Raw genomic sequence first — 20,809 nt, 5'->3', positions numbered from 1 at the left:
AGAAGTGGTTTAGTCCTATTAGCCGCATGCCTAGGAAATCTGTCTGTGGACAAACGCCGGATCCATCGGCCAGAAAAGTGAGATGAACGCCACAACCCCATAGTTGCCTTTGACTGGACTTAACCACCCGGGGATCCTTTATCTTCTTCTCTTTTTTTACCTTGTAAAGGCACACACATTTTGTAAAGGTGAGGGGGCAGGAGACCTGTGTCCTACAGCAGTTGGAAATGCTCCTTGGGGCATTCCTTAACAACATCATTGTATATAGATAGGAAAGTATTCAAACATTCAACTCCATCCTTACCTGTACCCAGAAACAGTATAGCCCAATAACAAACATGTCCCACGGTGCTCCTGCATATCAGTTCCAATGCCTGTTTATTTTGGTGTAAGCTTTTATCGAAGTAACTGAACGGAATTCTGAAAAAACATGCACTGTAGATCTTGATTTGGAATCTATGGCCAACTTATGAGAGATGGGGGGGGGAGCTATATTAATAACCTCCTAGTTGTGAGAGCGAGAGACAAGTCTTCAGCTTGCATCTCTCCCTTCCCAACCCCCCAAAAGCTTTTGTTTTGAATATCCTAACTGTACAAGCCTAGAGTGGAGTACTGAAGGGCCCCTATGGGTCTGGGTTTGGCTCATGGATGTACATGAATGCCTGGCAGCCATTTTACCCCCTTAAGCAGCAGTGGGAGAGCCAGGGGCAAGTACAGGAAACTTTGAGTTTCCATTCTCTGCTCCCAGGCGTTGACTCATGGCAAATGTACTTGAGACATGTGCACATTAAAATATACAGTGGTACCACGGGTTACAGATGCTTCATGTTATAGATGCTTCAGGTTACAGACTCCGCTAAACCAGAAATAGTACCTCGGGTTAAGAACTTTACCTCAGGGTGAGAACAGAAATTGTGTGGCAGTGGCAGCACAGCGGCAGTGGGAGGCCCCATTGGCTAAAGTGGTACCTCACGTTAAGAAGGGTTTCAGGTTAAGAACAGACCTCCGGAACAAATTAAGTTCTTAACCTGAGGTACCACTGTATATCAAAAGTCTTCCCTCAAATTGTCTCAAAGGGCAAGATAAGGTCAATCATTTACCTGAGAGCAGGTACCAGAAAACCTGTGGCTGTGACACATTGTAAAGCATTGCAGCAGCTGGACTGATGCTCTGGGATCATCAAAACAAATGAAAAGAAGAAAAGGAGGAGCAACGATTTTAGGACACTGCTTCTCCCCATCTTATCTTGAGCTTTCTGACAAGCCTACGCAGAGAAATGATTAAAAAAAAATGGAACAAGGCTCAGGATGCTAATTTCTGCTCTCCAGTATGATTTATGGCAAGTCATCTCCTCCTCCTCTGTAGCAAGGTAGCCTTTGTTTTTGCAAGTTCAGATGTTAATTGGATTAAAAATAACACAGAAGGCCGAAACGAGATTTTACGCGCTAAATTGATTCTTAAGCTATTTTTCTTGAGTAATCCCCAGAAGATGGCCGCTAACTGGGTTGAAGGAATGTAGAACAGAAAAAGCTCCCCCCCCCCTGCTTCATTTTAACTAATAATTGTGAAAAGCCTTGGGGAGATGTAGCCAGGACAGCATGTACTGAGGAAAGAACAAGGGAAGAAGAAACCCAAAGCCTTAGATGCTGAACTGACATGTGAATCTATGTCCGCATCTCTGGGCTAAACCCTCTCAGTGCTGAAACTGCTCAGGCCTTTCAAACACAAATGAATTAAAAGACCCGTTGCATGGGGATATAGAAATGTCAGCGTGCTTATCAGCCAGTGACACATCGTATCAAGCATATTTTAACTTAAACTCTGCAGAATATTCAATAACCACAAAGACAACCTCCGCTGCTGCAGCTGTGGTGAAATAACAATATATTTGCGGGCACTTTTAAACACCATATTGGTTTCTTAAATGGCAATTTATACCTCTGCAAAGACCAGCGGGGATGGGTGGAGGTGGTAATGGAAATTAATTTGATTTCCCACCCCACCCCGCTTCATTTGTGTATAGCAATATGAGCACTCGGCTATAAGGCATTTATTCCAGTATGTTTTTTGGCAAGGGAAAGCATTCAGGTTGTTATGACAATAGCAGAGGAGCATTGAGTTCTTGCACCCCCACCATGTTTCTTCCATAGGTGTTTTCCTCACACAGCGCTATTTTGAGTGGGTTCCCTTTGCATGTATTCACCGAGTTTCTGTGAGGGGGAATGTTCTCATTAAAATGTCACCTAGTGAGTGAAGGCCTGGCTCGAAAAGGGATTCGTGCAGTTTGGGCCTATTTCATGATGACTCACCAGCTATCAGATTCATAAAAGCCTCTAATTTGGTCGGGATAGATTCAGCAGGCAGCTTAAATAACAATTATGTGAGCAGGCATGTTTTTCTTGTTGCCATTAAAAAGAAACGCTTCTCAAGCGATCTATAAATAAGCTGGAAATACAGTAAGCGACTCTTCTTGTGACTCCTGTAAGGTTGAGGGACACTGAAGTCAGGGACGATATTATAAAGGATTAAAGAGTATTACAGAGGGACGCTGTGGGTAAAAGCCTCAGCGCCTAGGGCTTGCCGATCGAAAGGTCGGCGGTTCAAATCCCTGCAGCGGGGTGCGCTCCCGTCGTTCGGTCCCAGCGCCTGCCAACCTAGCAGTTCGAAAGCACCCCTGGGTGCAAGTAGATAAATAGGGACCGCTTACTAGCGGGAAGGTAAACGGCGTTTCCGTGTGCGGCTCTGGCTCTGGCTCTGGCCAGAGCAGCGATGTCACGCTGGCCACGTGACCCGGAAGTGTCTCCAGACAGCGCTGGCCCCCGGCCTCTTGAGTGAGATGGGCGCACCAACCCCAGAGTCTGGCAAGACTGGCCCGTACGGGCAGGGGTACCTTTACCTTTACCTTTACAGGGAAATAGGAACCAACCAGGTTATGACCCTGTGAAGATATATTATGATGAATCCCTTCAGGCCACAAGAATGCTGGAGAAAAGTATTAAATATTTGCTGATAATGACAGCACCTTGCTTTGGAAATCAACCATGAAACGGTGGGGTCCAACTGATCTGCTTTTGGAGGCATATGGTTAGTAGGTAACTTGTTTATGCTGCCTTTTGGGGGAAGCTACGGCTGTGATGTATGGAAGTGAGAGCTTGATCATAAAGAAGGCAGATTGCCAAAGAATTGATGCTTTTGAATTATGGTGCTGGAAGAGACTCTTGAGAGTTCCATGGACTGCAAGAAGATCAAACCTATCCATTCTGAAGGAAATCAGCCCTGAGTGCTCACTGGAAGGACAGATCCTGAAGCTGAGGCTCCAATACTTTGGCCACCTCATGAGAAGAGAAGACTCCCTGGAAAAGACCCTGATGTTGGGAAAGATGGAGGGCACAAGGAGAAGGGGACGACAGAGGACGAGATGGTTGGACAGTGTTTTCAAAGCTACCAGCATGAGTTTGACCAAACTGTGGGAGGCAGCAGAAGACAGAAGTGCCTGGCGTGCTCTGGTCCATGGGGTCACGAAGAGTCAGACACGACTAAACAACAACAACTGTTTAAAAGTGGTATTGTACTATTTTAAATGTGTAATGCAGATGGGGCCAAAGTCAGATCCTTAAGCCATGGTGCAGAGTGCAAAGGATCTCTGACATGCACATACTTTCCTTGGTCTCATGCTGAACATAGCTTTGTACATGCCCCAGCTGTCTTAGAAGGGTAATATGCTCAAGCAAAAGCATATACATGCATCAAAACCGCTGGCTCAAAACTTGTAATTCAGCATAAAGTACCGTTTTCTACATTCAGGCAAAGCATACTGAAACCAATAGTACCAATTTCCCAACTCTAGTTCAACACAGGGCATAACTGAATGTGATTCATGATTGCGTCAATCTCCGCGATTATGTACACTACTAAGTTTAAATATTTCCCCCTCTCTCTCTGCTTTAGGACCATCCATTTTTGTGGCATTTGTAATAAATATCCATGCAGAGTTTCTTGTACAGACAGGGCTATAGAAGTCAAAAGCAAATGTTTCATGTTTGTCAAAACAGCGTTCTTTTTCCGCGTTGGGACCATTGGCCTTTTAAATCCATTCAAATAATGGAAAGTCTAGCTGCTTTAACATCAAATACAGCATTGCATTTTTCAAGGAGGCCCTGGAATGCCTCAGTAATTAGAAAGGATGCAAAATTGTGCTCTAGTGAGCTACAAATAGTCAAGAATAAAGGTGCTCCAGCCTGATCAATGATGAGGCAAAGCAACTTCATATGAGTCCACCCAACCCAATATTGTCTACACTGACTTGCAGCTGCTCTCCAGGCAGAAGTCTTTCTTATGCATACTACCTAATGCTTTTCTTTCTAACTGGGGATGCCAGAGATTGAACCTATCCCATGTAACTCATCACCTCTATTCTATTTGTCCTTTCTTTGTGGAAACAGGCAGCTTAGTCTTTTGAGCAGGCATAGGCAAACTCGGCCCTCCAGATGTTTTGGGACTACGATTCCCATCATCCCTGACCACTGCTAGGGGAGATGGGAGTTGTAGTTCCAAAACATCTGGAGGGCCGAGTTTGCCTATGCCTTCTCTTGAGGTTTCTTGGAAAAGGTTACTAACTGGCCTTCAAGAACAGCTATTAGCAAATGGGCAAAGGCAAGACTGAGTAAGATAATAATGTGTAAAAGATACATTGCAGTAACTTAGCCAGCGCAACAATAAACAAAAGAACTGTCACATTTGAAATATTGTTAAAAATTAAATGTTTGGATCTGCCTCTGGATCTTGTCATGTTTGTGCAGTATATGTGAATGATGATTAAAACCTTATCTATGTGCCTTACATCTCAGGACTATATCAATCCATTTATTCTCAGTGTTGCTGATTGCATCCATTATTATATGCATCCATTATTAGCTGCATTCCTTGCCACTGTACTGTGGATGCAATCTAAGATTCTTGGTTTAACATCATGCTTTCTGGTTTCTTGGGAAATTAATTCTGGTGTCTGCCTTGGCGATACTAATAAAATGAGGTGATGTGAAAGTAGGAATTCTCTCCTTTCTTTAAGAAAAAAATGTCAGACGCTTAATTTGCTTTATATCAGACCTTTGTCTTTCCCTCAACTTGTTCTTAGGCCTTGTAAAGGTAGATTTTGGTGTAAATCAGAAATAATTAAACTGTGGCCTTTCAGATGGTTATGAACACATAACTTCCACCAGCCGGGGTGGTCTGCACAACATCTGGAGAGAAACATGTTCTGTGTCCCTGAAGGGCTAGTGTTTTCTCTGTCATATTACTGGTTTTGTAAAACTTTTTTTTTCTTTTCTGAAATTGGTTTTGTAGGCTTGGTGGTAGATAACTTTGACAATTATATGGTTCAGACTTTAATTTCAGAAGTTATTTGATGTCGATTTTTCTAGCGAGTATATCCCTGCTTAGAATATATTTCCTAAGGATAAAAGGAACTAGCGAACTGTCAGGGAACTGACATCGGAGCGAGAGGAGGAGGCAAGGCTCCAAAGCGATGCAGGAGAGGGGACCAGCAGGGGGGAAGGAATTCAGCGTAACACCGGTAGAGAAGGGAGGGAGATGGAGGATTCGGAGAGAGGTCTCCAAGACCCTTCACCCGAGACCAGTGGGGAGAGCGCGGACACGCCTCTGCCTTCCCCTTACTTGCGCAGACGAGTCCCACGCAGGGAAAGTAGGAGGAGACTTGGCGTCAAACAGCTCTTATGCTGGAAGAGGTTCAAGAAACGCCCACTGACGGATTCTGCAAGTGACTGACCGGCCACGGAGTGTGAGCTGTCAGCCAAAGCATGGTTGGCCAGGCAATCTAACCAAAACTGAAGGCAACTTACGCACAAGTAACCCCTTGCAACCATTACACGAACAAAATGAATTTCAATAGGGACAAATGTAAGGTTCTGCACTTAGGCAGGAAGAACAAGATGCACAAATATAGGATGGGGGACACCTGGCAGTACATGTGAAAAGGATCTCGGAGTCTTGGTGGACCGCAAGCTTAACATGAGTCAACAGTGTGATGCAGCAGTAAAAAAAGCTAACACTATTCTAAGCTGCAACAACAGAAGTATAGTGTCCAGATCAAGGGAAGTAATAGTACCACTCTATTCTGCCTTGGTCAGACCACACCTGGAATACAGTGTCCAGTTCTGGGAAGTTCTGAGGTTTCTAAGCAGAGGTTGGGCGGCCATCTGCCATGGATGCTTTAGCTGAGATTCTTGCCTTGCAAGGGGTTGGACTTGATAACCCTTGAGTCCCTTCCAACTCTAAGATTCTATTATTCTAGTTATCTTCTTTCATTAAGAATGTAAGAACATGAGACAAGCCTGCTGGATCGGGTCAATGGTCCTTTTGGTCCAACATGGTTCATCTAGTCTCACAGTGGCCAGTCATATGTTTTGGGGAAACCTGAAAGCAGGATATGAGAGCAACAGTACTCTGCCCACTAGTGATTCCAGCAACTGGTATTCAGAAGCACAGTGCCTCTGAAAGTGGATGTAACATTACCCATTATTACAGACGGTTATCCAAAAAATCAGATTGGAAAGTAAATAAGTTGAATAAGTTGAATCCTGACAAGACAGAAGTACTGTTTTGGGGGGACAGGAGGCGGGCGGGTGTGGAAGACTCCCTGGTCCTGAATGGGGTAACTGTGCCCCTGAAGGACCAGGTGCAGCCTGGGAGTCAGTCTGGACTCATAGCTGTCCATGGAGGCACAGGTCCATTCTGTGTCCAGGGCAGCTTTTTATCAGCTCCATCTGGTACGCAGGCTGAGACCCTATCTGCCTGTGGACTTGTCTCGCCAGAGTGGTACATGCTCTGGTTATCTCTCTCTTGGACTACTGCAATGCACTCTATGTGGGGCTACCTTTGAAGGTGACCCGGAAACTACAACTAATCCAGAAGGCGGCAGCTAGACTGGTGACTGGGAGCGGCCGCCGAGACCATATAACACCGGTCTTGAAAGACCTACACTGGCTCCCAGTACGTTTCCGAGCACAATTCAAAGTGTTGGTGCTGAACTTTAAAGCCCTAAACAGCCTCGGTCCAGTATACCTGAAGGAGCGTCTCCACCTCCATCGTTCTGCCTGGACACTGAGGTCCAGCGCCGAGGGCCTTCTGGCGGTTCCCTCGCTGCGAGAAGCCAAGTTACAAGGAACAAGGCAGAGGGCCTTCTTGGTAGTGGCACCCGCCCTGTGGAACGCCCTCCCACCAGATGTCAAAGAGAAAAATAACTACCAAACTTTTAGAAGACATCTAAACGCAGCCCTGTTGAGGGAAGCTTTTAATGTTTAATAGGTTATTGTATTTTAGTGTTTTATTGGAAGCCGCCCAGAGTGGCTGGGGAAACTCAGCCAGATGAGCGGGGTATAAATAATAAATTTTTATTATATTCATCTCCACCCCCATCATTCTGCCCGGACGCTGAGGTCCAGCGCCGAGGGCCTTCTAGCGGTTCCCTCATTGCGAGAAGCAAAGCTACAGGGAACCAGGCAGAGGGCCTTCTCAGTAGTGGCCCCCGCCCTGTGGAACGCCCTTCCAGCAGATGTCAAAGCGATAAACAACTACCTGGCATTCAGAAGACATCTTAAGGCAGCCCCGTTCAGGGAAGTTTTTAACATGTGATATTTTACTGTATTTTTGGTTTTTATGGAAGCCGCCCAGAGTGGCTGGGGAGGCCCAGCCAGATGGGCGGGGTATAAATAATAAATTATTATTATTATTATTATTATTATTATTATTATTATTATTATTATCTTGTGGATTTATAGTTCAGCTGAGCCCTATAAATCCAGGGTGATGTCTTTAGATATCTACAAAACATTTCCTCTTTTCTACAGATGCGACTTCTGAGTTGTTGTTTAATTCCTCGTGAAGCACATGTAGTGACCGATGTCTCATCATACATCAAATTCTTTTGGTGAGTACTCCATTAAAATGGCTTGATCCATCCTCATGATTAATTGTGGCGCTGAAGATTGTCATTCGCAGCATGTTATGCAAGAGTCAAACTGTATTACAGAGCTCAACGTTTTGGATCTCTTGGGTCTTATTTCTCTAATCACAGAAATTGTGATATACCCTCTCCCAGGTTCTCGCAAGTTGAGCTCTGGTGGCCAGTTTGCACAATTACTTAACGGTACAAACTGATTCCCTGTTGCCTAGGATCTCTTGGAGCACAACAGCACTTACTTCTAAGCAAAGATGTGTAGAGTCAGGCTTCAAGCCAGCAACCTCTTAGATTGCTGTAAGTGATCCAAGAGTTAAGTCCAAAGTTCAATTGAGTTAAAAAGCTAGAGGCTTATATCTGTCAACACAGCCTTTGGCCCTTAACTTTGCACTGCAAGAATGTTCTCTGGAAGACTCAGAGCGGCGAAATGTGCTTGGGTAATTTAGGGCAAGAAGCACAACTCAGTCCACACACTGTTTTTAAATTATTTTTAAAAATATTGATTGAAAATATAACAAAAGGAAATAATATAAAATAAAAACATTGCATGCTGGCATTAAACAATAATAATACTCTATCAATACTAATTAAAACGTATAGATTAATCATAGCTGGAATGTAATAAGTCATTCCATCCCAAACAGGAGATGGAAACAGAGGTTCCATAGGAAGGGAAGGTTGTTGCACATAATTCAGCTTAGCTTGCTTCCACACAAGCTGTTTTCTTTTATGCTTTTTGATGTATTCATCTAGTTAATGCTGTTGTAATGAGGTTGTTGTCAACGTAAGAGGTGGGGTAGTCTAGGAGAGCCTGCTTATACCTTCCTGTGCACAACTGCTGCACAACAGTATACCTGTGCTGGTCTAGCTAGTTACAAATAGGCTTCTGGTCTGCAGACGATGGCAGATGGTTGGTGCCCACTGGGATTGGGAGGCAAGGAGGTCAACAGTAGGTGAAGCCAGAGCCCATGACAGGCAGATTCAACTAATTCTGGTTTTGTCCCCATCCTCCTCCTTGCTAAGTTCTACATGTCAGCAACCATGTCATTCTGTAGAATGTATAAACTTATAGTTGTTTTATTCTTGATTTCTTAATGTTATTATATGACTTGATATGCTCAGCTTTTTAATGGCTTGAGCATTGTAACTGTGATGTTTTGTGCTTTAACTGTGATTTTTAAAAATTGCTGTTGATTAAATATATTGTTTGAAAGCCACTTTGGAATTCACTTGAATGGAAAGTTGCAGACAAGTGAAATAAATCCAATCATAAATCAACTCAGAGCCAGCGAATGAAACTTTTGAGTGTAGGAAATTTCCAAAATTCTTGCTGCTTGTTGCAAGAATGAAAGGCCTTTCCAGATAACTAGCACTTGCAGAGTGTGTGGAGGTCATTTATTATGATTATCATTATCATCCTCAAAGCAAGGTGTATTTCATTTAAGTTTCAGCTATTACATGCCTGTTTTCAATTAAGTTGGTCAACGACCCCCTAATGCCACAAATAAGATCTAATGAGGTCTGAATCGGAGTTTTCCTGCTATATGTACATTAAATCAAGGGTCAGGGTTCATGGGATCTTTCTGTTTTGTTTTTTTCAAATAATTTTTATTAAGTTTCATATTACCAAATTAAACATATCAAACCAATTAGTCCAAATTATAACAATACATATAAAATCCAATTATTTGCCAAATTATAAATTCTTTTTGTGGGGGGTACCCATGCTTTTCGATCAGCAGGAGTCCAATCCTCAACTGTTTTCTGTTGCCTTCATGTTAAGAATGATATTTTCAGTCTCCTCTTCTCAATCCTTGTCGTTACACATTTTCCTTTTCCTTCGCCTCCGAATTACTCCGCAAGTGGGTTGGGGGGAAAAAACAGTCTTATTTGTATTTCTGTGTGGACTTTATACTGCTCTCTCGTAAATCCCAATAATCCAGGCATTTCCGCTCGAGCAAGCACTCGCCATCTTGTCGTTCAGATGAAATACAGTCTAAAGCTCGCTCTTTAGCTTTCCCGACCTGTTGCATTGTAAATTAGCCTTTTTCCAGGAGGGCTGCCCCTTCCAGTTCGCAATCTCATCGAAAAAAATAAATCTTTGGCTCGCCCTCCCCCAAGACCAAAACCTCCTGCAACACAGGTCTCTTATCCAGTCTCCATTTTAACTGCATCACAGAGAGAGCCCTTCTTTCCAAATCCTTTACAGGAAATTTATATCATTCCCACACAGTTCATATTCAGTCCCATTTGCCAATTAGTTGCTGTGACGGATCCTCTCAGAGGGAGGGTTATTAGTAATCACATAGAAGGGGAAAAGATAAAAAGTCATTCCCGGCCCCCTTTAAGTTCCGTTGCACTGCAACCCACATGCCAGCTTGTCTGTAGTGCTTTGATTAATCTTCCGTCTCAGTCTTCTTCATTTCGGTGGTAAAATTGTTAGCAGATAAAAACCTCCTGCCTCTCTTGAAGCATGTGCGTTATCTTTCACCAATTTTTTCCTTTTAAGTAATGAAACTAGTTTCGCTCTTGGAAGTAGCTTCGGAGGAGTTCCGAGATCCGCCGAGGGTTTACACCCAGTGCCTCACCCCCTCCTTCTTCCGAACTCGGCGGTGATTTACGGCAACCGCGGGTGAAAACGGCATCTCTCCCCCCTGGAGAGATGAAGGGAGACTGATATACTCCCCATAATCAGCCTCTAATTACCTCGTGCGGGCTGGATAGATGTTAATATCCGCCATCTTTCAAGGCGCCCCTAGCCGACGTGTGTGTATGGGTGTGTGTGTTTCCTTTGTACGTTCTGTCTTCCCTTTTTGCTGCTAAGGAATTTTCATAAAATCCATTCCATAAACTCACCAGCAACACTGTTTTCTCTGGTTCACAGGGCTGGCCCGATACATTTTGCTGCCTGAAGCAGAGCAGCAAACAGGGCTGGTTCTAGAATAAATAGCGCCCAGGGCAAGGCATGCCTTTTGTAGGGAACAAAACAGTTAAATCGTTGGGTTAAGTTGTCTTTGAAGAAAGATTGCTCGATGGAAAGAAAACAATGCCATATTTGACGTGACTGAAAGGGATAAGCAAGCTGTGTTATGGATAAGAAAACAATTTGGAAACATCAGGAGATGGAAAATGCAACAATTCATTCTGTAGAAGCCTCAAAGAGATTAAGCACTTAAGCATAGCTAATAGTATAAAATAGGGTAACAACAAAGGGGACTAACTGTGTGTGTCAAAAGGTATAAAGGGGATTATTGGTTTGCTTCGTATTTGTTCTTGTTTTTATTATTTATTTTGTGTTTTTTTACCTTGTGAACTGTCCTGAGATCTAGGGATGAAGGGCAGTATGTGAATTTAATTAATCATAATAATAATAATAAATTGCTAGTTGATTAGGGACACTGAAATGATGCTTTATGACTGTGTTGAACTAACATAATGAAGGCGGATGTATATGATGATATTATGTTGCTTTATCTATGCTTGTGAGGGATGCGGGTGGTGCTGTGGGTTAAACCACTTAGCCTAGGACTTGCAGATCAGAAGGTCGGCGGTTCAAATCCCCGCAACGGGGTGAGCTCCCGTTGCTCAGTCCCTGCTCCTGCCAACCTAGCTGTTCGAAAGCACCTCAAAGTGCAAGTAGATAAATAGGTACCACTCTGGTGGGAAGGTAAATGGCGTTTCTGTGCGCTGCTCTGGTTCGCCAGAAGCAGCTTAGTCATGCTGGCCACATGACTCGGAAGCTGTACGCTGGCTCCCTCGGCCAATAAAGTGAGATGAGCACCGCAACCCCAGAGTCAGCCACGACTGGACCTAATGGTAGGGGTCCCTTTACCTTTATCTATGCTTGTATTGCATTTGAATCCTTCGTAGTGACTTCCACATTGGTGTTGTTACCTTGCAAGCAATAAATGTTATAAATGTTAATACTGACCTGCTAAAGTTAGAACCCACCTTCTCAGTAGCACCTTTAGAAATAATCTAGCAGTTATTCCATTCATCCGTTCACCCGATTCTCAACTCACTTGGCGAAAGGTGAGTAATGGACGCTACAGTTGTATGCATGATTGGAAACTTTGGTCATGCCAGTTCCTTCTTATGCACATGTAGACCTTACACAAGTACAGTTCAGGATGCAGCAGGCCTCCAAGTCTTAACATAAAGAAACTAAACAATGCTTACGAATTCACCATATATTTCATAATTGTTACCTGTTTTTCCTCATTAGTTTTGCTTGCCTCTTTGCTGCTCCACATAATTTAATAATATCCTATAAATCACCCCATCATTAGTACAAATAGAAGGGCTTTAATTCTCCTGAGGAAATTATTCAGTTTCCTACTGGGACTAATCTGAAAGAAGGTATTAATAGAGAGAACCAATGTTCATCTAATTTCCCTTGCTGTTAATTAATACATGAAGTAGAGCTTTATTTCCTAGTGTAGATTTTCTTCAAACTAGATTTCAGAAATCATAATCTTTAATTTTGTGATGGAATGTCTTAGTGCTTACGTAATTTGTGGCATCATAGGAGAAAGAAGCTAATCTGCTTTGGCTAATTTTATCTAATTAGCGGGGGTTTTTTTAAAAGTGCACTTAAAGGGCTCTTTTCATTGCGACCTTTTGAGACAGTTGTCTCATTCCTTCCGTCCCTCGCTTCATCCTTCCTCCTTCCTTCCCTCGTTTCATCCTTCCATCCTGCTTGGTCCAGGTGCTCTGCTTTAAATGGCTGGATCCAGCAACAACAACAACAAATGTGAAGGAAAAGCAGCTGCTTATAAAAGACTGTCTTTACTTAATTGACTTGAACCACTGTATGCAGGGACACAGGTGGCGCTGTGGGTAAAAGCCTCAGCGCCTAGGACTTGCCGATTGAAAGGTCGGCGGTTCGAATGCCTGCGGCGGGGTGTGCTCCCGCTGCTCGGTCCCAGCGCCTGCCAACCTAGCAGTTCGAAAGCACCTCCGGGTGCAAGTAGATAAATAGGGACCGCTTACCAGCGGGAAGGTAAACGGCGTTTCCGTGTGTGGCTCTGGCTCGCCAGATGCAGCTTTGTCACGCTGGCCACGTGACCCGGAAGTGTCTCCGGACAGCGCTGGCCCCTGGCCTCTTAAGTGAGATGGGCGCACAACCCCAGAGTCTGTCAAGACTGGCCCGTATGGGCAGGGGTACCTTTACCTTTACCTTTATGCAGTGCGCAATCAGGGTAAGGCCTTGGGGTAGAAGTCTAGGACCTCACTCAGCAGAATAACCAGCAGCCATCCCAAATGCAGCAGGGTTCATATCCTCCAACATCTCTCTGATGAAAACAGGGACATCCTGTTCCATAATAATAGTAATAATAATATTTATTATTATTTAAATGCCACCCATTAAACATTAAAAAACCTTCCCCATTCAGATGTCTTCTAAAGGTTGTATAGTTATCGCCTTGGTTTGGGGGAGTCACAAAACTGCACACCCTCCAACATTTCTCCATTGAAAATAGGGACGTCCTAAGGAGAAGCAGGACATTCAGGGATCAAATCAGAAACTGGGACGGCTTCTGTAAATCTGTGACTGTCCTTGGAAAATGGGGACACTTGGGGAGGGTCTGAGGGTTGTCTTCCTACATTTTGAATTAAAATACATTATTTTTCTAAAGGTGGATTCCCCATAAGACCATTTCAAAGTCTAAAATTACAGAACTGTGCCATTGTAAGCATTAAGAAGTAACCATAACAAATGCTGAAGGGCCATTGTATCATCATGCCTGAAAAACCGTAGCAATTATTAGAATATTGTGACATTTCTAGTAAAGTTATTACCATACTGCGGCTTTTGAATTGCTAGCGTCTGCTGTTCCACAAGGGTTTTCAGACATATGCATACATGTGCCTATAAGTCCATAATAGCAGGGGTTAAATCAAACAGGCACAGAGAGATCAACTCTCTTCTGTAAATATGGAATAAAAGATAGAAAGAACACAATAAAATCTAAGCAAGAGGTGCTGGAGAGTCAGATGTCCACACTCTTGCAATTGCCAAGCAACCTGTAAATAAAACCTGTCCAAGTAAGAAGATTTTTGTGCTAAATATGAAGAGTTCTGGAACAGCAGTCTGTTGCAAAATTGCTGCTTCCAGGAAAGGCGGTACACCCACATTGGAACATCAACAAGCTAAACAGGCCACTTGTAACATGGTTTTATCATCAATGAGCATCAGGAAAAGTTTAGCTCAGAAGAATCCTAGAACGCTTTTCACCCCTCGCCACCCATTCATTTCCAGGCCTAAGCATAAGGGGTTGGTTCTCGCTTTTAAAACTCTAAATGTAGACCTCCTTTCCCTTTGTGTTTCTCCACAGCCAAGTATTGTACAGTGGTACCTCGGGTTAAGTACTTAATTCGTTCCGGAGGTCCGTTCTTAACCTGAAACTGTTCTTAACCTGAAGCACCACTTTAGCTAATGGGGCCTCCTGCTGCTGCCATGCCGCCGGAGCACAATTTCTGTTCTCATCCTGAAACAAAGTTCTTAACCCGAGGTACTATTTCTGGGTTAGCGGAGTCTGTAACCTGAAGCGTATGTAACCCGAGGTACCACTGTATTCAACATCTCTCCTGTAGATTCCTTCCCTAGCTGAAGTATGGTAGGTATCTATAAGAACAATATAGTAATAATATAAGAATAAGGCTTTTGTTGTGGTGGAGAGAGTGGGTTAGCCACAACACACACACACTTTTCTTTAAACCTGCCATTTTATGCTAGTCTGATATATTGGAAAATGTGTGTGTGTTTGTGTGTGTGTGTGTGTGTGTGTGTGTGTGTGATGGCCATGCACACAGGTAAACAAATACCTGTATTCATGTCCACCAAGGACCTCAGGTTGCCTGGGGAGGGTGTGGAAGTACTAATTGAAGGGAGGGGGGGCAACAAAACTCAATGCAAATACATCCCATCAAGTAATGCCTACTGGTGTGGACAGGTTCAGTGGAAAGCTCTTGTGTATGAATGAACATGCACAAAAGCACACACAGAAAAACTGGATCAATGTGATTCAACCGCAAGTTGACACTTTGGTGTATACACAGCCTTAACCTAAAAGGAGTGTTGTTTGTCTGCTAATGTGGGTTGTATATTAATTAAAACTAGTTTTCTCCACTGAAAGAGGATGACGAAATGAATAATCATACACTATCCATTGTTATATCTTTGCAATCTTTTTTGTGTGTGCCTCTAGCTGTAAAAGTGCTTTGCAATAATATACTTGAACTTCTAGGTCAGACATATGTCTTAAGAGACTGGACTCTATATCCTATGAAATTAGATTGGATTAGAGTAATCCAGTGTTTGTGTGCAGCAGGCACAAGATGAGGCCATCCAGTGTTTTGCGGCTGTTAGAATTACCAAGTGAAGACTGTGCACTGATGAAAATGAGAAAACACCTTCAAGTTGTTTGGAAAAAAACTGGAGAAAAAAAGCGGGGTGAGGTGGGGGAATCCACACAGTCTTTATGTGAAGGCTACTAAATTTACAAGGCAAATCCTTGCTTAAATATAAAATAGTCCTTCCAAAGCTAACAGCAACATATGGACAAGTAGAGATTTATTATACATATTTGAATCTTGGTTTTAGTTGCAAGTCTTGATAAGGATTAGAAGCTGATTCTTCTAGATATGGGTCAGAGTAATCTAAGAAGGCTGCTGGCCTGCACTTTTTCATTGGAAGACTTTTCATTAGTGGAGCTAAAAAAAGCAAACTAGCCGTATACAGAATTCCCTCTGTCCCCAGACCTGACTATTATCTAGTAGGAAAACATCACTATAACTGCCAATGTAGCAAATTTCACCAGATGAGAAGTCCCATCAGGATAGCCTAGAAACCATAGCCATTTGCAGAGAAAAGGGAAATACAGCAATTCATCAAAATAACCAACTGGATAGCTCCGCTGGTTAGATCATGGTGGTGGTAATGCCAACGTTGCAGGTTTGATCCCTGAAATATACTCAGAGTCCTGCAGTGATTTCATGCTCTTTATTGCAGCTTGTAAAACAGTGATTGAACTGACCCCCAAACCTCAGGCCTTTATATACATTATTTACACAATGAGTCCCGTCTGATTGGCTGATTCTGCTTCCCTCCTGGAGCCTGATTGGTCTTCTCCTGCAGGCCAATCAGTTGTTGCATTCTACGATCCTACCAGCCTAATAGGCTGATTCACTGCCTCCTGGAGCCTGATTGGTCTTCTCCTGCAAGCCAATCGGTTGTTGCATTTTAGGATCCTACCTGCCTATTGTTCTAGGATCCAAGCTTAGTACATAACAATCCCCATATGGAACAGCTGCATATTCCTGCATCCCAGGAGTTGGTCTTCATGGTCCCTTCCAACTCTACAATACTATGATTCTATGAAAATGGGAAGGCTGTAAGTCAAGACACACTGGACTGTCTCAGTAGAAGCCTTCCTTAATCCAACATGACAACGACCTCGCATACCTGGGGCATCTCTTGCAAAGACTGAATCCAACTGAGAGCTACTAAAGGACACTTTGCGAGTGCTCTGCAACAGCAGTAGAACTGAAAGAGTTCTGCTAACAATCTGCTAAATCAGAAAGATTTCTCTCCCCAGCCATCCCCCTTCCATAGTAGCATATCTATGACAGTGGTTGGTTAGACCTGGGTGAATCTACCTTTCATTTTGAGCAGGGCGTGATTGGCATATCAAACACACTGCTATGTGTTGGCTGCTTTCATGTGCAATGTTTATAGAACCTATTGAACACTGGAGTACAGCACTGCTCTCACATTTCACCTTACAGTTTTGGGATCCTGCACAGCGGATATAACTGAAAACAGTGGTCTAACCCTCCTCCAAGAACTCTGTCTGAATGGCCAGGGCTGTGCAAAGCTGGGAATAGGTCCAGGCCAGGTGGGAAAGGTAGACCCCATCTCAATAACGTATACCAAAGGGTCCCCCTTTGCCTCTATCAGGAGGGCTTGGAGTAGCCCCCCTCAAAATCGTAGTCCCGTGCCAATTGGCTCACCAGATCCGCGCTCTGTTCTGGCCTTTGAATGGCACTTCAGTATCTAGAATAAGGGTTAGGAAGAGAGGAGCAAACTCAGGGATGTGGAACTTGTAGCTCTGCAAATGTTCTCGGACTCCAACACCCGTCAACCCCAGCCAGCATGGCCAATGGTCAGGGATGATGGGAGTTGCAATCCAGCAACATCTGGAGGGCCACAAGTTCTACATCCCTGAAATACACACACACACACACTTGTGCATCTGGCATTTTTGTTACTTCCAGATTCCAGTGTTCCCTTTTCCCTCCCTTTGGGGGCAAAAATAAATGCGGACCTTTGTTTCGGCCTACCTAATATCCTGATTTAGGTCTTGCCGTGGTGTTAATTTCCTATAAGCAGAGGTTATAGACCTTAGAAGCTAGAACCAACATTTTGCTTGTTGATTTAATTGACTGCAATATTTATATTGCAATGTTAATAAAACTACTTTTTAGGTTAGAGTAATCTAATGTGTTCAGATCTGGTTAAGATCAATTCCTGTGTTTTTTCCTTGAGAGCTTTTAAGCCAAGCTACTGAATGCGTATATGTTAACTCTTTGAGTTGTTGATGGGACAGAGGTTGGGAAACGACAAAGTGATGATTCTCAGGATACTCAAATCCCCTCTCTGCAAATCCTGATACTTGAGAGTCTTATAGCTGTATATATTGAGTATGTGGTGATAGCTAATAATTTTCAGGGATATTAGGTAGGTTTTGTCCTGGGGTAAAGCTGGGGAAACCCAAAACCCATTTATGTTGGCTTATCTAGTGACCCTCAATGGTGTCAGATTAAAGGAGAGGAGTATGGACTCTCTAAAGAACTCTGGGGATATGTCACACTGTCCATCTGCTTGATTTGGCTGTTTTTGAAAGCAAGTTTAAGAACTTACAGGGGCATCACAGAATTAATCTTAGCCATGTCAACTCTTTTATTTTTCTCAGGCAATAAGAAGAAATGTCCAGAAGTTAGTGGAATGACTAATGATGAAATACTGCATTTTTGACATTAGCTATTTTCTTATGATTAATTTCACTTACTGTCATCTTTTATATAAAATAACTCTAATGGGGGAAAAGTACGTATTCATTTATAAGGAGAACAAGCTACAATTACAAAGGAATGTATTGTAGCTACCAGCATTTTATCAGTTGGTATTCAGAGCATCAATTACAATAAAAGCAACACATTAAGAAAGATCGTTCTGGATCTTGGGATAATTTAGCCTGAGGAAGCTGAATGAGGGATTTGAAATTTGGCTGGAATTTAGAATGATTATCTGCCATTACTTAGCTCCTGCATGCTTTCTGGATCTAAGTATACCCCCAACAGAAGTTGGTTACCCATAATCTGAATTTTATGGCTCTGAAATCTGACCTAGATCTCTGTAGTCCTGACTTTCTCCCCTCTAAGGCTTAAAGTCCAACATTTAAATTATCACTGGCTTTTCAATCTTTGCCTCCTCCTTCCCAATTGGCTAATTTTGTTTCCTCGCGGTTATTGAGCTGTACATTGCTCTCTTTTTTAATCAGAATGGTTAGAAGCTAACAGAACACATTCCTGAGAAATTAATGTTCAGAGATGCCTGCTCATTACAAGAATTCTGGCCTAGTTAAAACTGCAAAATCCTCCACCCCAACCATCCCTACATGCATGGTCTCATGAAAGAGGCAAAGGCTGTGCTACAGGGTAGTGGGGGAGGAGGAAGAGAATCTCAAATGTGAATAAGAATAAAGATTTCATGGCCCAATGCATTTTTTAAAAAAAACACCCTCTGGGAGCACTCTGATGTACAACAGTAGCCCTAGCCCTCTTATGTGCTCAAGCTTCACAGGAATGAAGGAGACAGCAGGAGCAAGTTTTTTGGGTCTGCTCCTTCCATCATGTCCTGGCTTCACTGCTTTCCATGTACAGTGGTACCTCGGGTTACAAACACCTCAGGTTACAAACACTTCAGGTTACAGACTCCACTAACCTGGAAGGAGTACCTTGGGTTAAGAACTTTACCTCAGGATGAGAACAGAAACCGCGCGGCGGCAGTGGGAGGCCCCATTAGCTAAAGTGGCACCTCAGGTTAAGAACGGTTTCAGGTTAAGAACGAACCTCCAGAACGAATGACGGTAAGTTTGTAACCAGAGGTACCACTGTATTGTGAAGGGAGGATCTGCAGAGCCACCACTGAAAAGGACCTTTAAAAAGACTGCCACCATCCAGACCTCGTGGGAGGGAGCACATAAAGAAAAGCTCAGACGGCGATCGCAGGGTCCAAGTCAGTTCATAAGCGGAGATGTGGTCTTTGAGATATAAAAGTCTTTAGCTGCATAAGACTACCAGCACTTTGATTTGGGCTTAGAGGCTGATTAATAGTCAGTGTAGCCAGACCAGGATTGGAATTCAGACAGTCTTGCTCCAGAGAGCAACCCAGCTGCAGTATCCAAACCGTCTTCAGCGGAAGCCCTATGTATAACATAGAAAACAGAAGTTAGGCTATCCCTGTCTAATTCGGTGCACACCAGCTGAATCTGATGGAAGGCACTCAGTGCCATCAAGGCCACTTGAGCCTCAATTGACAGCAAGGATCTAGGAGTACCCCCATGCTATGTAGCTGCTCCTTCAGAGGGAGTATAAACCCGTCAAGAGCAGGCAACGATCACATCCGGGGAACCACCCACTAGCAGCGCCTCTGTCTTAATCTGGATTAAACTTCAGTTCACTGTCTCTCATTCAGCACATCCCCGTCACAGCTGCAGATGTAAAGGAGAAGTAGAGCTGTGTGTCATCCGCATGTTTTCAGATGCCACAACCTTCCAGAAAATTGCTCCCAGGAAGCAGCACCTGTTAGCATGGTTGCTCCAAGTCAAATGTTCCTCCACGCTGTTGCTTCCATAAAAGTGGAAGTATGGAACATTTTGCACTGTCTGTACTGGGCTAATATCCTACTTTCGTTTCTCTTCACTTATCTGGGGACTGTTCACATATGGTTTTTGTAATTTTAGACTCGTTTTGCAGAGCTTGGCATTTTTTTGTCACTGGAAGAATGGGTGTGTTATTATACTTTAAAAGGTAAAGGACCCCTGGCAGTTAAATCCAGTCGCGAACGACTCTGGGGTTGCAGCGCTCATCTCACTTTACTGGCTGAGGGAGCCAACATTTGTCTGCAGATAGTTTTTCCGGATCATATGGCCAGCATAACTAAGCCGCTTCTGGCAAAACCAGAGCAGTGCACGGAAACACCGTTTACCTTCCCGCCAGAGTGGTACCTATTTATCTACTTGCACTTTGACGTGCTTTCGAACTGCTAGGTTGGCAGGAGCTGGGACCAAACAATGGGAGCTCTCCCCGTCACAGGGATTTGAACTGCCGACCTTCCGACTAGCAAGCCCAAGGCTCAGTGGTTTACACCACAGCGCCACGCGCGTCCCTGTTATTATACTTACGCTCACCAAATTTCATGGAATCATCATACCATCATCTTTCAATCAGCAGATCTAAAGGCAAAAGGAACAACAGTTTTCTCACTCAGTTCTTCAAAAAGCTCAAAGTCTGAGCAGCTGGAACTTGGCCACTGGCACGGAGTTGCTTTTTAAGTGCCAAACATTTGTTCACACACTTCTCAGTCTTTCCACTCTTCCCTCACTTTCCACTTGGCCGAGTGTTTTGTGGCTCGTGTTACCAATTATAATTCAGACCAAGATTATGAAAACTGTTCAAAACTAAAGCATAATTGGTGTTACACAGAGTCAACTTGTGCACCTGGTGATAGAAAGCAATCGCAACATTTTGGTTTGTTGTTATTTTAAA

The sequence above is a fragment of the Podarcis cretensis genome (assembly GCF_951804945.1).
Source record: "Podarcis cretensis genome assembly, chromosome: 10".
NCBI classification, from domain to species: domain Eukaryota; kingdom Metazoa; phylum Chordata; class Lepidosauria; order Squamata; family Lacertidae; genus Podarcis; species Podarcis cretensis.
The sequence above is the reverse complement of the archived record's forward strand: the minus strand, read 5'-3'. Positions refer to the sequence as shown.